The 17,749-nt window shown below is 39.7% G+C and overlaps 1 protein-coding gene across 7 annotated transcripts in view; it reads right to left on the reverse strand.

Annotated features, from left to right (window-relative positions):
• slc20a2 (solute carrier family 20 member 2) overlaps window positions 1-17,749 on the reverse strand; it is a 42,464-nt gene extending 24,715 nt beyond the window's left edge. Inside the window, exons 1-2 of one of the 7 annotated variants that reach the window (XM_017412226.3) lie at window positions 17,576-17,749; window positions 17,076-17,356 (exon numbers count right to left, since the gene is read on the reverse strand). The gene's annotated coding sequence lies outside the window, so the exon portion shown is untranslated. Of the gene's footprint in view, window positions 1-1,724; window positions 1,887-16,423; window positions 16,508-16,673; window positions 16,800-17,075; window positions 17,390-17,575 lie in introns of those variants that run through there. The other 6 variants (XM_017412232.3, XM_017412225.3, XM_017412231.3 and 3 more) reach the window with 6 other exon arrangements.

A 17,749-nucleotide genomic window follows, 5' to 3' on the forward strand; every position in this document is an offset into this window, starting at 1 on the left:
AATTTAAGTACTTAAACCATAGACTGCAGATGCAAGAAGAATGTAGTTATATTGAATGGTATTGAATTTGAAGGGATGTGATCATAGTTTAAATAGTTAAACTGGGTGTTCGGGAGCCTAACTGGATTAACAGACATGACTAAAAAGCCGATGCCAACCTGGTCTGGTGAGATGTGCCGGCATGTTTCAGCTACATCACAAACTTTAGCGTTAGCCTGTGCCAGTTCCAAACCTGTGTGCAAACAACTTCCTGTGATTATCTTCCCAACCATTTACTGTTGCTGCTGTACAGCGCTTATTAATCTGCCTGGGATGCCACTGCACCACAGCTGGTGCAAAACAGTGTCACGAGCTACAGTCTGCACTGACACACAGCTATGTTCTCTACACGCCGATTCAACCCCCCCTTCCTCTCGGCAGCCAAAGCATCTTTGAGCACAGCTGAAATGTACACACTGTCACATGATGACTCACAGCGGCAACCAACCAGTGCTGCCTAATTGTTGCACCTGAAGCATAAAAAACTGCAGCCTGTGCCTTCAAGGACACGCGGTGGTTGCATGAAATAGATGGCGTTCAAAGTTAAAAGAAAGACTTCTAATTAAGGGGGAATTTTAACAAACCGGCAGGGAAGCAGAAAGCCTTAAAGACTAAATGTACCCCCCCCCCACTCACCTTCGTGCCTCCTCTCATCAGCAGAAGGTGGAGAAGTGATGGAGAGGACAGTGTCGGCAGAGAGAGGGAAATGATAGACTGGAATGTGGCGAGCACTTGACTGATGGGAAACGAAATGACGATTGGACAAAGAAAGGAGAGAAGTGAGGGGGAAGAGCGAGCGAGGCTTAAAAATGAGCAGGTTGGGGTGCTGTTGCAGGACAGAGAAGAAGAGAGCAAGCTAACCGGCTAGACGGTGAGGGAAGTGCAGCGGAGCCGGCTGAGTGGAGACTGCCTCTTAAAGGAACGACTCAACACTCACACAACAGCTTGTGACAAATAAATGTCGGCAAAGCTGAGGCGTTTGCGTGGCTGTCTGTCTGACGGAAGGATGGACAATTTGAGGGGGGTGCAGCCAAAGACTGAAGGCAGATAGCTGACGGGGGGGGGGGATCTGAGTTCTGTAGGTTCATGATCACCTGTGATACATGCAGAGGAATTAATACGAATAACTGAACTAAGAGAGGACCGTTTTTCATTGCCGACACAAGTGATCATCACACAAAAACATTGTCAACGTTAACATTTTAGCACAATACACCATTCATTTTCTCTGCCTTTCTCTTGTTTCCACAATTGTCCCCTTTCAAAGACAGGCTGAACAGTATTGCCTTTATGTCACCCGATGCCAGCAGGCAAAGATAGGAGCTGACACAATGAAGAGCACGGACCAGACTTACTGTAGGCAACAATACAGAAAGCAGAACCAGACTTCATTGCTCAAGTGGCTCAATTTTTCAACACACTGCTCAAAATGCAACGAGAAAAAAAAAAAGAAGAAGTCCTACACACAGGCCACTTTAGCTGTAACGACAGAGAGCAGCAACTTTTGTGAAAGGGAAGGCAAAACAAGCAGCTGGCTTGTATGAATCAGCCATTTAATTTTTTTTTCTCCTCCCAAGCTCAATCAAAAGCTGCCTGCTTCAAATACAATGTCTGGCAATTACTTATACCTCAAAATATCTGTACTGATTTCATCATATAATTAAAATAAAACAAGCATTACTCACACCAACAGTCAGCTGAAGGTAAGAAAGCCACAGGTCAGGTGCCGTTACCTTCATTTTCACATCCTGTCTGCGAGCTAGAAAACTGATAAATGAATTCATCCAGAGGTCTGACTCGTTGAGTTCCTGAGGCTTTGTCCTCTATCGTCTCTCACCCATCGCGTCCCTTTCTGTCCCCCCCACCACCCCAAATCTGTCCCTGCCTGCAAAAAAGCCAATCTGCGTCAGCTGCACCTGCTGCCTCTGACTCTTTGCTTCTCAGCAGGGAGGCGCGGTCTCTCAGAGCCCAAGCACACAAAACACACACACGGACACACTGTACAATGCTCAGATCAGTCGGCTCTGATTGGGAGGAGGGGGGTCTCTTAAGAATGACAACAACGGAACATGTCGCGCTCAACTCCAACTTCAAAAAGGTTCCCCCGTGTGCGCGCACATTTCCATAAATCCTCGTCACTTCAGTTCTCACCCCACATCGCACCAGTCGGTCAGATAATCGAGAAACAAGCTGCTCTGGTAAACAGGCCATCAGTCAAACGTCCAGGAGCCCTGAAGCTGAAATCAGGTCATTTTGTAAAACTTGTTAATGATTCATCAAAGTACATATTCTTTGTTCTCATTTCACTTTAGTGTAAAAACAAAAAAGAAACACCTAACAGCACAAATATTCCTGCAAACCAAAATCTACTCAGGCTGACACTTATTTTTCATTTTTATCTAGTAAGACTTGCTCAAAATTCTTAATAAGTGTGGTGATTGCCTTAATTAAATATTGTATTAAAGCTCAAAAATAGAGTGAATTTCTGTCACTGACACTGTTTAGACAGAAATAATAATTGGTAGTAAGTCACTCATTTAAACATTCTTCAAAGTTTTTATTGTGGAATTTCACTCCTTAATAAGGCACCTACAGGTGATTCTGTCTAATAAAAAAAAGAATAAATAACAAAGCCAAAGCTTTCTACCTCTAGAACTGGAACTTTAAAGCAGATTGAAATTAATGTATGTATCCGGGAGAGAAGCTGTCACTGTCACTGTATATCATTGAGCTCATATTTGGCTTAGAATCAGCTTCATCTCCAACTGATAAACTGTTGGTCATAACTTATCCATCTTTCTTCTTCTTCCTTCACTGCAGGTTCCTCTTAAGGTCTTGCTGCTAAGAAAAATACAGCAGATAGAAGTAGAAGATGTGTAGTACAGGTAATGCAGGGTGTCTGTGGTAGTTTGTAGGATTTGTCAGCTTTTCTAACTGCTGCAGTGGTCTCCTTTGATTGATGTTGGGATTCTTGCAGGAACAGACGTCTTCCACACCCCTGTGCTCTCACCTGGTTGACTGGGAGAAGCAACAAATGCTCCAATTCAGTCTGTAATTCAATCTATCAAACTATCTGAGTGGCACAACCACTTAAAAATACTAATCACAGTTTAAAAGTCAACTCGGCATGCATGGTATATCAAAAATATATCACCAATATTTGTGAAAATATAGCAAAGCAATTATCTGTGATTGCAGCTCGCCTGTAGCTAAATGTATTATTTCCAACAAATAAAGGGCATTTTTTAATCTTTTATTTTCTATTACCTACTGTTCATGATGACTGTGTGAATCTATCCTGCAAGATTTCTGCAACAGCAACATTTTACTGCAGCAGAGATGCCATTAAGTCAAATCCAATCACTAAAGTATTCTAGGTGGTGTTAATCTTTTACAAAAATGGTATAACTGCTTAACAATTTAATTAAATGATTATTTTATGTCACATGAAATCAGAAAAAAGTTATATAGAGTATATTTTTGTTACCATTGCTGGTGAGCTCTTTGTGTTTGCGGTCTGATCTGAATGTTGTAGACCTGTAAATATTTACAGTCCTTTTTATAGATTAACAGAAACTATATTCAGTCCAGTTTTAAAGAACAGTAAAATAAAAAATAAATCCACAGAGTCAAACTCTTTGCACCTCCAATTCTCAAGAAACACTAAACCAACCTTTTGTAGAACAGCGAACAATTGAGCCCCCAGTGGTTTTCAGAGTTGTGTAAGCCTGATGTTTAAATACTCTTAAGGTCAGATCTCTCTGGTTTCAGTGGACGCAGGTTCGACTCCCTCACCCTGAAATGGCACAGTGACAGAAGGGGCTCCTCCCTGTTCAGTGTGTGTGTGTGAGACTGTTTTAAGTAACTGTGGACATACACACTCCACTGTATTTACAGCATTTGTACTTGTGGTTGCTTTACAAGGCTACAAACAAGGAAAACGGCTTCCTAAAATCCAAGATGAGTAACAAAAAAAGGTAAACAGAAAGATTTTACAAATTTATAAGTATGAATCTAAGTTTTTCATCCATTCAAAAAAGGGATTTCAAACTATTTTCTAAAGTCAGCTGTGAGCACAAATGACACACAAAGAGCAAAAACCACTAAAGCCAAAACAGCAGCAACACCAAGGATGGGGTGCTCAGAATAATGCTTTAAACTATTAGTCACCTCTTATAATAACTCATGCTTCCCAACAGGATCTTAACAGAACAATCAAAGTGGGTCATAAAAGCTAATACAGATCGGGTAACCTCATATCCAGCAGTGCGAGCCGGTATTACTGGCTGGGCTTCACATCATATGACCGACACAAGAAGGTTTTGTACCCACCAATAATTGTGGCTTTTTCAGGTTGCAATCTGTCTTACTCTCTTTCTGCCATCTGTGTCATGTTGCTGAATGTAGGAGTCATCTTACCCTTGACCCTTTCTCTGTTTTCCACTCCTCGGCCTGCTACCCCTCCTGTGCGCTGCTTTATCCGGACAGTTCCAGTTCTCTCCCACAAATCAGCACTGGTACCCAACAGCACAGCAAGCCTCCTTCACCTATGTCCTTTTCTGTTCTTGATTTTTTTGGCCTGCCGTTCAAAGTTTTCCTTCTTTAATGTTTGAAAACTATGAAATATAATCTGATTCTGTACTCACTAAGCACCATGGGGACCTCCAACCTTCATTCCTTTGTCGCAACTGCTGAAAACCGACAATCTACTGTTGGCATGCTCGAGGGTTTTAATTTGTGTTACTGGGGCAAAGTGGGTGCAGGTATTAGTGAGTACTGCAAAACTGGTGCAAATACGCAGAATAACTTGGAGAGGAAGGTGACGCACCACTCCTGCTCGGGATGTGCATTGCATCAACATTAATGAGAATAATCACAAACCATCATCTTAGTATTGGTCTTCCTTGCAATATTCTGGTGTGGATTCTCAGTCATCCAGGACATGGTAAATCATTTTTGGATCTTCATTCCAAATTCCAACGCTGACCGATCCATAAAATCTTAACTTAACTGTTCTTGGCGTAGAGGTTGACCAGTATGAGTTTTTCTATGGCTGATGCAGATACTGGTCTTTAGAAATCAGGTCAGCTGATTTTTTTTATTTTTGGCCAATATGTATTTTTCAGTGGCTGGAGAGAGGCACCAGCTCTCCGTGCCCTGGAAAGTTGAAGTGGGTAAAGAAAATGGATGGATGGATGAATTTCTCATTTTGCAAAATATAACAACTGCTTAACTTAAATAAATGTGTATCTAATAACCCTTAGAAGAATTTGTACACCTAAAAATTACAAACAAAAGACCATTCTTATTTCAAAAAACTAAATAGTGGCCTACAGTAAGCTGATTGTAGTGGCTGCATCTTCATCTTCCTACTTGATAACTGGTTAAGTATGCACAGAGATGGCCAATTGCCAAATTTTTAAAAAACATGGCCAAAACTGTCCAATTAAACCTGCTTTACTGATTATCAGTCTATCTCCATCTTTGAGGTCTAAAATTAAGTAGACTGGTGTTGTCAAGAGCAAAACAAGTGAATCAGTCTTTTGAAAATGCTGACTCTGAGAAACATGAAGCAAAAACTATTGGTCCATTTTTGTTTTGTTGTCTGAAATACTGAATCAAACATTTAGAGTGTGATTGACACAAAAGCATCACTTTTGGGGTCAATGGGAATACAAAAACTAATGTAAATTATTAACAAATCTAACACCTTATTTTCATAAGCAGCACAATGGCTGCAAAGATAAGAGGAATGTAATCCAATGTTTAACATATTATGTTTGTTTTTGTAGCTTTAAGCTGTCTGGGAAAATTCTGCAGGGTGCAAGTGTTCTGCCAGCAGAACAGTGTGTGATGAAAGGTTAATAAAGGACACATCTACAGTGTTTATGTCCATTTATGTGTCTGTATAGGTATTTGAAATCGTGCATAGGTAGTATAAGGCAGTGTTGGTTTTAAAATAACTACAACATATGAACTTGGTGGACGTGTTCGCCACATGTGACGTAAAAAGATGAGCAGAAAAGAGAGGGAAGGAGGTAAAAAAGAAAGAGAGAGACTCTGGTAAGCTGATCTAGTGGCCTCTGCCCTCTTGTTCTTAATCCAGGCTTCCAGCACATGACCCAGCTAACAGTATTACAGAGTGCTTTGATTAGACCTGCTGCTGAGCGCATGTAGTGGAGGACGCAGTGGCAGTAGAGGGGACATGTCCTTCCACAATGATAGAGGAATGCCAGACCCCCCTATGTGTGCACACACTTACCCCATTAACAGTAAGTTTGACCTGAATGTACACAGCTGCTCACAGAGGTAGAAATAGCAAGAGTCAGGCCAGATTAGGCTCGAGAGTCAGTGAGTCAGTGGATTACTCTGGTTCTGTTACTCTGGATAAAAACTAAGAGTAAAATGTAATGCTGGGATCAGCTGTGGTAGATGGGCTGCAGAAAGCAGATGCAAGGACGACACCGATCTTAACATAACAGCTTTAGGATCTGAACACAAGGGATGGAAATTAAAAAAGCTGAAAGTTCTATCTGTTCAATTACCAAAAACTGTCAAATTAAAAACAAGAACAGTTTAAAGCATATCTCTGCTAAAACGGAATAAAAGAATCCTCTGCAAGGATTAATAATGGCTAATCTTGACTAAGTATGACCATGCCATACCTCTAATTTTTATGTAAATCTCCCATAACATTTTGTAATCCAACTAACAAACAAACAATGACCTCCTTTAATGAAGGGAAGGGTAAAATCAAATGGCTCAGAGTTAAAATTCCAGTCGACACTTAGTGACCATTGTTATCACATTAGCAGGTTGGGTCTTATATTGAGAACACGTGGTGCACATGTACACACAGTGTACTTTCCAGCTTTAAGGAGTGGTGTTTATTTTTCATTTCTGCACCAAGCCTGCAACTCAGGCTACATTCAGACACACAGTACGACAAGTAAAACCATGACTGACAACATCTGCTCAATAAATGCAGTGAAAGAAGTCAAAGGTGATAAAATTAATGCTTCCATTCCAATTGACCTTCAACTTGCCATTTTAAAATATTACTAAAAATATTTTAAGACACCTTTCATACTGATCCTGGAGATATATTTGTTGGGACAGCCTTCTTTAAGGTTTTCTTTTCAGATTTAAATGCCGCCGCAGCACGCTCTTAAAACTGAGGAAAACTCATTGTGACAAGAGGTCTGCTGCTGTTCCAGTGACAGAGGGTTTGTTTGGCTGCTCAACTTTAATCCAGCTGCATTCGAAGCTATAATGAAGCTCAAATCTCCTTGATTTTCCAGGGTAGTGCTGAAATTTTAAATGCATGAGTGAGTGAGTATTTCCATTCCTTTAAATGTCATCTGAAGTCTACACAGCACACTGCATTCACCACAGCAAGTTGTTACGGCTGTCTGTTAAAGTTTATGTTACTGTACTTACTGTAAATGTAGCTGTAAATGTAGCTGTAAATGTTTCCATTATAAACCACGTGAGATATATTGCTACCATTACTACAAGTGTAATTCCCAGTTTTTAATATCCTTTTTTTAAAAAAATTAAAGCATAAAACTGCACACAAGTCAGTGACATGATAGGAAACATTATATTATGGTAGAATTAAACCAAACACTGAATCTACAGACACATATTGCACTATGAAGTACACTCTTACAGCTGTCTGATACTGAGAGACGCAAAAGTTTAAGTCAGGCAGAAATCAATTTCCAAGCACCTATAAATCTTCTCACTTGTGACTCAGTGGAAAGGTGGGTACTCCTCTGTGCCCACCTTTCCATTGAGGTCTGGTATCCATTCACTAGTAAAGCAAATTTAAAGAAAACTGCATAAAAGAAATGCAAGTCTGCCACTTCTACAAAAACTGGTTTAAAGCCAATAACCTAGGGTAGTGGTTCTCAAATTTTTGATAATGAGTACCACATCAGAAAACTACAAAGCCTCCATCCTACCACCAACAACAGACATAAAAAAACAGTAGTACAACTTACAAGCTAATATTAATATCTGACATAGATGTGGAAAGGTGTGGTTGGTGGTTCCATGCATTTGTTTTAAGGAAAAGCACCACACAGTGGCCTTGGCTCATCGTTTGGCCTACAACAACTGAACATAAATGAGATAACCTGAATATTTTCTCATTGTTTTGCACTTCAAAACTAACTTTGTAGTTGGTTAGATCTTAATAATAAAATTTATGCTCCTAAAAATCCAATTTATTATGAAACAATGGTTCTGCCTTAAGTACTACATGAAAATGTACCATTCTATATCCTGAAATCCACAAACAGAAGTGTTTATGAGAAGGATTACATTGACTTGTTTGACGTCTACAGTTCAGACTGAAGTAATCCTTCTCAGTATGGCTCACGTCTTGTTTGGGATCATTTCTGTTAAATCCATAGCAAGGTTGAAGTGTCTAAAATATTATAAAGATATCTTCATATATTCAGAACAGGACACCAAAGATTGTCATCAATAATTCATCCTTGTCTCCCATTGTTTAGCAGTCTGACATTACCCTAGAGAAGCAGTTTTGCTCAAGGACGGCACCATCTTTTCCTGGGCTTCTTCCAGCATTGTCCCTGGGGTATTTTGTAGTTTAGCAGCCTTTTTGTGCAGCTGCACTGTCTAGTCTCTTTTCCAAAAGAGGTTATTACTGCTATCACAGGACTAAATGGAGACAATCTTTCAACTTATTACTGTTAAAAAAAAATCAAGGGCAATGAGACCTATATTGAACCATTCATCATGTCTGTCAGCCAATTGAATACCCTGAATAAAAACATCAGTAAAAACAAAAAAAACCCCCTCCCCTTTAATAACTATATTACTCTGTTTTTTTTCTTACAAAACATTAAAAGGAAAACTTCAAACTGATCATGTGCCTTAAAATGTAAAGACTTGGAGTTTATTGCCATTTTAATTCAATTTATTGCAATTTCCAATTGTCTGGACAGGATAATTTTTTTGAGCAAAAACATGAAACAGGCAATGATCCTAAATCAAGGAGCTGCAGCTAAGGGGGATGAGGGGGAGGCTGTGTAAGATCAGGGTACCAGGATGGTGTGCGTTGAGTTTTCAAAGAAAAATCCAATTATTACCAATGAATTTGAAGAGCGGTTTTGCTTAAAATGGTCATCCCTACTGAAGAGTAAATGTGTTTTCTTGGTAGAAAAAGGAGAAATAGTGAGCGTAGTATGTGTTGGTGTAAGCAAAATGTGCGTAGATATGAGTTTAAAAAGAGTAACTGATAAACATCTTTTGCAAAGTTTAAGTATGTTCATATTCCATCTGCTCTATTAGCTATATTTATCCATGGTGAAATAATGCTTCAACAAAAGTAGAAGACACATAATAAGATTTAAATGATTATAAGTATCCAAGATTATTTAAAACTGATGTGTTTAAAAAGCTGGTTTAATTGCCTTAGAAGCAGCTTCTGCTGTTATTATAACAGTTTATTTGTCAAATCAATAAAGTTGTGACCAAATGTACAGGATGATAACACTATTTCACAATAGAATCGCTATTTTTATTTGTATTAATAGGGGTTTTGGAGTCAATATTGCTCCTAACTTTGTCAAAGAGTTATGCAATTTAGTTTGTTCAGTCAGTTCTCTAAAAGGATTCACCAAAAAGTAGAGATTTGCACACAATGTTACAAGAAGTGGTGTGTGGCTCAAAGGAACTGCAGTTAAACTTTGTTATTCTTTTGAATCTGTATCTTAAATCAACATTTGTTTTTGTTTAAATTCACCATGGCAGAGGTTCAGTCTTGGGTAGCTCTTGTGAGATGTAACCCGACCAGAGAAAGGATATAGAATTATCTGTTGCTCTGAATGATGATCCAGCATCCTGGAAACCAGGAAATAGATCAAATGTTGCAGGCTCATTTCAAAGAAACTTGACTCATTCTAAAATGTTTAAGTGAATCCATCATTAAAGTGCATTAGTAACACCTGAGATCTTGACATCCTAAGTGGTTAATGGATCCACATTATTCAACAAAACTCCTGCTCAAATTTAGGGTGAGAACACTAAAAATGTGCAACCGTTCTCTGGTAAACGACAGCTCTGCGGCAACAATATGGGGAAAAAAACTGCTTTGAGAACAAGACATTTTCCATTTTCCTTTTATCCTAAACGAAAACGTGTGCGTTTAATTACCTGGCATATTTTTAATGAAACTAGTTTAACCCCAAACGGTGGTGTCGGTTTAGATACCACTGGTTTCCGACAACTGCCCCCACCTTCCAGTCTCGCTGCTATGAGGTGTCACATATCCACCACTTGCCTCTTGTTGCTAAAGGCAGTAGGGAAGAGGAATAGTTTGGCTAGAAATAGCATTGTCACATGAGTGTGTGCAGTGACCAGTCAGCCAGCTGCTCATCCTTACATGGAGCACTGGCCCATTCATACAGTAAAATATGAATACAGACATTGAGGCAAAAACTCATACAGAAACTGGTCACATGGCACAGCACACTACTAAATAAGTTTGAGAAATCACTTAAAATTCCCAAATTAAGTCATGCATGTTTCAACATTAAAATACTGTCAGAAAAAAAAGCAAAAAAATTCAAATATTGTGCAAGGCATTTTTCTTTCATCTGTAGGTGAAATGGGCACCGATTCATATCCCAATGGCACAAAAATAACTCAGTTTGCTATTTTAAGCAAAGAATAGCTTTTCCCATGCATCCCTCTCTATTTTCCCAAGTGTTTTGCCATCAGACATTTTCCTAAACCTCAAACTGACCTCAGGCCTTAGTGGCAAAGCCATGACTCATCTTAGCCAAGTGGAGCTCTGAAAAATGTACATGGTGACGAAGAAAAGGAAAATGCAACCCATTCTACCTTCCATTTACAGAACCACAATGCCTCACAGTTTAGCAGTAAGCCCTCCATTAGCATGGTTAACACCGGGCCAGCCCCCCAAACAAGAGGGGCTCTGTGTGACAGAGCTGTGATACACTCTGCCGCTCACAGAAGGCCACCAGAAAGACAACAAAACGGCTCTCATGGCCTGAGTGGAGTGCACAAACAGGTCCAAAAGGGACAAACAGAAACGCAACAGATCAGAGAAAATGATGCAACAAGCTTAAACAGCTACGGCCACACTAACCAGCCAATTGTTTCGGTGCATAAGCATTTATTTTCCTTTATTTTGAATGAAAAGCACTAATGTTTTATTTTTAATGGAGGCAATAATTAAGAGCAGAAGTCTCCTTTTAGTTATCTATGATATAAATGAAGGTTTTCTTGCTATAGTACTGACAATTTTCAAGAAGACACATTTAAAATACCACAGTCATTCAATGAAAACATGTCAGTCAAACATGTCAGCATGATTGAGGTTCACTTGTGGGTCAGCCTCATCCAGCCTCAAGTTTTTGTGTCCAGACAATTTAGATCTGGTTAAACACAGACGTTAAACTAAAACAGTAGGGCCTGAAATGGTCTAATTAAAAGCTGGAATGTTTATCATTTTATCCAGCCTTTAGAATTACCCTGACCCTGAAGCATGGCTTAAATTAAATGACCAGAAAAAAAAAAAAAGAGGCTACTTCACTTTTTCTCCATCGCTGAGCTTGCATCTTACCAAATAGGTGCTCTCCTCAGCTTCCTCTTGCAGCACGCCGACCCTCCTGCATTCTGCTGTGCAACAGCGCACTTCTTTTAAGCATATACTCACCCACCACCAAGACAGGCAGGCAAATTGTAACTGCCTGTGTCTGTTTGTCTTTCTGTTAACAAAATATCTCATGAACCACCTGATGGATTACCGGTATAATGAAACTCTTGGAAAGTAATCACTACATCTACAACTCAATCATTTTAAGAGTCAACCTGATTCAAGATGGCCACCACAACAAATACAAGTTGCAGTCATAAAACTGGCTAGAACTTACACAGTTTTACAGATACTGAGCTAAAACTATAATGTGGTGGTAGTAGCATTTATTACATGTTATCAGCTCCACATGATCTATGATAACCCCAACCAAAATGGATTAAGCAACACTGATACAAGCACACATGGAGAGCAAAAATACACACACAGCATGAAGGTTCGCTCTCAGTCTGCACCATCATGTGACGTTCCCATGGCAAAAGAGGGATCAGACATAACAGGGTGTTTGTGCTCCCAGGGCGAGGTGGGATGATCAGAGAGACAGATTGTTCTCCGACTGCGACGCTGCCGGCTCCAGTGCCAAGTGCCCTGCCACCCACAGATACAGACACACCCACTGGCAGAAGGGCCAGTCTGCACAGAGCCGTGCCATCATGGAAACCAAATGCTATTACCATACTTTTATTGCTTCGCAAATATGTTTATCCACAGTGTCAAAATCAATTTATTTGGTGGAAAAATACGAGATTATCAAATTATTTGCAACTGGAGTCTCCTCCAACCTTGTCAGCTTACTATAATAACACACACACACACCTCTAACACAAAACATAAATTAAGGTGTTTGATTTAATTCCACATGTAGATATGCTGGAAGATTTCTGCACTGAAAGAACAAAGTGAAGCATAGCAGCTAACAGATAAATCGCTGCTTTGAATGTTATGTGTAGTCGAAATATATATATATATATATATATATATATATATATATATATATATATATATATATATATNACAAAAACAATTATTTAGCTGCTTTAACATCCATTTTTGGGCATCGGCTACATTATAGACATTTTTTTCCCCCTCAAATCACAAAATTAATTTTGTCCAGTTGAGAATGTAGAAATAAAAAAAGCTGAATTACCCATGCCAGACCAACAGGTGGCAGTAGCACTGAAATTAACAGATTAAAATATAGAGAAACAAACTCCTGAAGATGGCCAGTGATTTATCCAAAAATTATATAAAATCACACTTTCCTTTCAACATAAACCTTCTGGGGACACAAGTGAGGTTTAACAGTGAGAAAATCCAGATAAATCTTGCCAGACATAAAAAAATGAACTGGCCCTTTTGTTGTTTTTATTTCTAACACTTGTCAATACACAAAGGAACTTGTGGGCATATGGAAAGTAGGCTGCTGCGTCATTGTTTTTACCCCAAATGTCTGTCAAGTACACACAGATACACTAACAGAGGTTTTAAAACACATGGCTGAAAGGTACACATGAACTGAAAAACGTTCTGCTAAAATAACATGATGAGAGGGCCTAAGACACCTATCAATAGGGAGTCAACACTATTTATCAGGAGCCTTTTTTCATATTGGAATCTAGGTTATAAATGTAATCAAATTATCCCCTCTCACAGCTGTTTTGAGCTTTGTTGTAATCCACCTTTAGACCAGAATAGAGCTCAGCTTTCATGTGTCATGACTTTGGTATGATCTCTACCCATGGAACGCCTGGGAGAAATAAAAGCATAAAAAAAAGGTCGTTCGCAGAAATTCAGACCAGGCACAGGTGGAAGTAATGAGGTGATGCAGTCGGACCTGCCCCCATCCTGCTGCAGGATATTAAAAAAAAAGCAAGGAGCTTAAGGTGAATTGAACACTGACCTGAAACTACAGGTAGTCAGAAATGGCAAATGGTTCTTAGAAAATGCAAACTTCCAAAAAGGATGTGTTCCGAGAAAGCACACCCACATGAAAACCAGGCCACTCTCTTTAACATTCTGTTGAACATGAAAACAGAGCAGTGCTGGTTATATTTGTCCGACTTCTACGCACATAAACAGTCCCTCCTCTTATGGCCAGATTTAAAACACAAAACTTCCAAAACGCAAGCTTTAACAGCCACACAACTTAACTGTGCATACAATATGCAGAGGCTGTGGTTTCATGGTTAATACTGGCTCTGCTTGGACTAAACTGCGGCAGCACCCTGACGCCACAGAACCTGCAATTTAGCGTGAATCACTCCCCCTTAATTGTTTTTCTTTTCTTTTCCAAAAGGATTACACTCACAAAAGGTCAGGTCAAAGTACAGCCAAACGTGAATTGAAACTATTCATTTTTCTGATCTCTGCCAAAGCTGTCTGCTAATACGTACGTGGTACAGTACAACACAGAAGTAAATCACAGAGCTATGAAGCAGTTCACATGCACCAACTCTTTATACGAGTACTCAACCCCCCCTCTCGAGCTAGATTAGAGATCATTTCTAAGAATGTGGGCTACTCTGAAAGCTACAAGTTCTTACACATAAAAGGGCCAAACAAGAGCTGGAAATGTTATTATTCTTTAACCAGAAGATGTCATAACAACTGAGTGGTTAAAGCAGAAACCTCAGAGGCTTCATTGTCCTCAACTGTTAATGTACTCCATGTCATCCTATTGAGCTCATTTCCTTTTTTGTCTACACTTTCTGTTTGATAAACAGACACAACAAGTACTGAGCTGTTATGTTGTTTACTTTGTATCTGAAATGGAATGGGAGAGACGAATGACATGTTCCTTATCCAACATTCTTGTCAACAAAAGCTCCAGACCGTCCACTTTTATGTTCATTCCAACTATATAAGTGTGTAAAAAGCGGAAAATCATTAAAAGGTCTACGTTATCACATTACAGTTCCGTATCTGTTTTATAGGTTTCAAGGCTAGAAGACAGATACGGAAGACAATCAAGGTTTGGTTCTTGCAGACAGAAGTCCCTGCTGTGTATAAACAAACAAACAAACAAAAAAAAAACAACAATCTAACAATAACTTTTAAAAACATCAATATAAGGGAAAACAACTAAAACAACCTTTAAACGCAAAAACAGACTGCAAATTTATTCTTCTTTCTTAATTATTAACTCATACATTTCCTTCTGGCTGTTATCTGCTTTTATGGTGTATGTAGATAAACAGATAAGTTAACTATATTTAGTGTGGCTATCTGTAATAGAGACAACAAAACATGAAGACTGAATTATAGCAGCTGAGGCAAAAAAACCCCAAAACAAACAAAACCAGATGACAATTTCCAAAACAACCACCACACAGTAAATGCTTTTTATGGCTTTTTTAAAAAAAATGAAATTTCTGAATATTTTAACTATTTTGAAATTTGTTGGGTTCACATTACAAAATAAATACCAGCTATATTTACTTTGTATATTTGGGTAATTTTTGCTTGAACTTACTTTGCACCATTTTCTTGAAACCTACTATTTATTTACATTAAAATTCCATATTTCAATTTCAAGCCATTTTTAATGTCAAAGTAACAAACACTTCCCGTAAATCTGCACTTAGCTTTTCCCAGGCGCTTCTGATGCATCACAGCTGTTTGCCACCCCATCCTTTTTCCTAATAGGCTGATAGTCTTAATCACAAAGTTCAAGTTTTCTTTAATGAAACACAATGTTCATTGTGTAAGATTATGTTACTGTCTGCAGTAAAATAAAAATCCATGTATGCTTTAAGGCTGGGCTTACTTTTTTTAAGTTCCATTGGTGATAAAGAATATGCACTCATATAGCATGTTTTTAAATAAAATAAAGGTAAATTTCAGTCTGGATCTCTTTTGGGGACCCCTATTTTAAATACAAAAAGTGAAAAGCACTCTGAAATCTCTGAGCGTAGAGGTTTACCTTTTCCCAGGCGCTTCTGATGCATCACAGCTCTTTTGCTCTCCCATCCTAAAATTTAGTTGCTTTTGTGTGTTTCACTCTGCTCTGCTGTGACTGTGTGCGTGACTTTTCACACATGTTAAATTAGGTGGAAGGAAAGATGTAAAATTTGCTGCTTTTTTTATCCCAGTGAGAGAATAAAAAGGTCAGAGGTCAAAGGTCTGTGGGTCACAGTTCACTTCTAAAGGACGATTTTCAAACACTGTGTGCTGCACATCGTAAATCCCAATAAAGCTCCAAAATATGACATTAAATGTTGTTCAGTCCTAGCTAACTTTGTTTTCTTTTCTCTGTCAGATGTCATATTTTTACATATTTTTGCTGTCATCAAGTTTAACCGAAAGGAAAAACTTTAACAGAAAACAAGGTTTGCACGTCTAAGAACTTTCTGTAGAGTACTTCTAATTCTTTGTTATGATGTTCCAGCACTTCTGCATTTTATTCTTAAAAACTAGTCTTTTTTTTAGAGTGTATGGTTTCCTTTAAACTGAAGTCGGCTGCATTATTTAAGGGTTTCTGCTCTTCTCACAATACATGTGTTCTCACTAATGACATGCTCCAGTTCAGTGTTTGCCATTCTTCTTGGCAAACAGTTATCATGGTAACAATGAGGCTGGCCCCTGCAGGGCACTCAGTGGGAGGAACAAATGGTATGTCCCTACAAATAACGGACTTGTCCTCCCAAGTATTATAACCCCCATGTGAACAGGCTGTACTGAGTAACCCTGTAATTAAAACCCGCAACATAAGATAGCAAAATACGAACAAACCAGCGTCGACACGTGAAGAAGTGTACACCGACTGAGTCCGGAGAAGTGTCCCGGGTCCATTTCTGACACAATCCGCTCCTAAAATACTACAATTATTGGGCAATTGAGCGTCGCGCAGTGCGCATGCGCAGTCCGGGCTGTCGTCAAACACTTCACAGAGGGAAATGAACTCGCGTGATAAAAGCAGGCGAACGGTTTAATACGCGGTAAAAGCGGCTCTCTCGGAGCCAGGCGCTAATCTTAATCTTACCCGTCTTTTCCAGTTCCGTTCGCCTCGCTGAAAAAAAAACAAAAATAAAACAACAAACGAGCGACAAACTGAGTTGATGCTATTGTCACACAGCCGGATGTGAATTACACACGTGTAGCGACTCCATTCACTTCCACGCCGCGGATAAAACGCTGCCACCGTGGGTTAAAAAGCCAGCCGGACAGGGGAGGGTTGGCTTTTACGAATGCGTAAAACGAGAAACGACTGCGCCGTTATTTGGAGCCGCGGCAGCTCATTTAAATACAGACATTTTTTTCACACTCAGTCACCCCAGCAGGCCTATTCCTCTTTAAATGCAGCTCAGAGAAATAAAGACACAAAGTGCTTCAATGAGGCAGAAAGCCCGTCGGAAAAGACACGCAGAAAAAGATATGCTCTTACCGACGAAATAGGACACCACAAAGGGGAGAAATGTGCCGTCGTTCCCGATTTTTCTTTTTTGCTTTTTTTTTCCGCCTCCACGCCTCAATCTCCGGCTGTGTTTTCCCAGAAGCGCCGCGGAAAAGCGTCAGATTCCAGCAGACAGCGGCGGTCCGGCGCGCGTCAACCCCGAGAACGGCTGCTCTCGTGTCGGCCGGCTCATGCGAACATGTTGCCCTGAATTCCTGCTCTCATCCGGGCGTTTGGAGGGTTGATCCTTCGGTTCAACACTGCTGCTGCTGCTGCGGGATGACAGATTTGAGATGAAGGAGGACGAGGAGGAGGGGGAGATGGGTGAGACAGGGAGGGAGAGAGAGAGAGAGAGTCAGTCAGGAGATTGCAAGGTGACACCATATGGAGGGGATACAGTGCAAGGTCTCTGCGTGCGTAAAATGGGTTCAAACAGACGCAAAGCTGGTTGTCCTGAATGCAGCTGATGACAATATTTCGGGTAAATTTACCCTGAAAATGTATTTCCAGTTTGCAGTAAATCTCTGGTAGGGAAGCTCCAGTATGCATGGCAACAAAAGACCACTGATGCTTTTTTCTAGTATAGGAAAACATCAACGACACAATGCATCTTCAGACGAACATTAGAATAAACACACAAGCCTGATTCCCTCCTATAAAGTCTG

Source organism: Kryptolebias marmoratus, linkage group LG1 (assembly GCF_001649575.2).
Source record: "Kryptolebias marmoratus isolate JLee-2015 linkage group LG1, ASM164957v2, whole genome shotgun sequence".
NCBI lineage: Eukaryota > Metazoa > Chordata > Actinopteri > Cyprinodontiformes > Rivulidae > Kryptolebias > Kryptolebias marmoratus.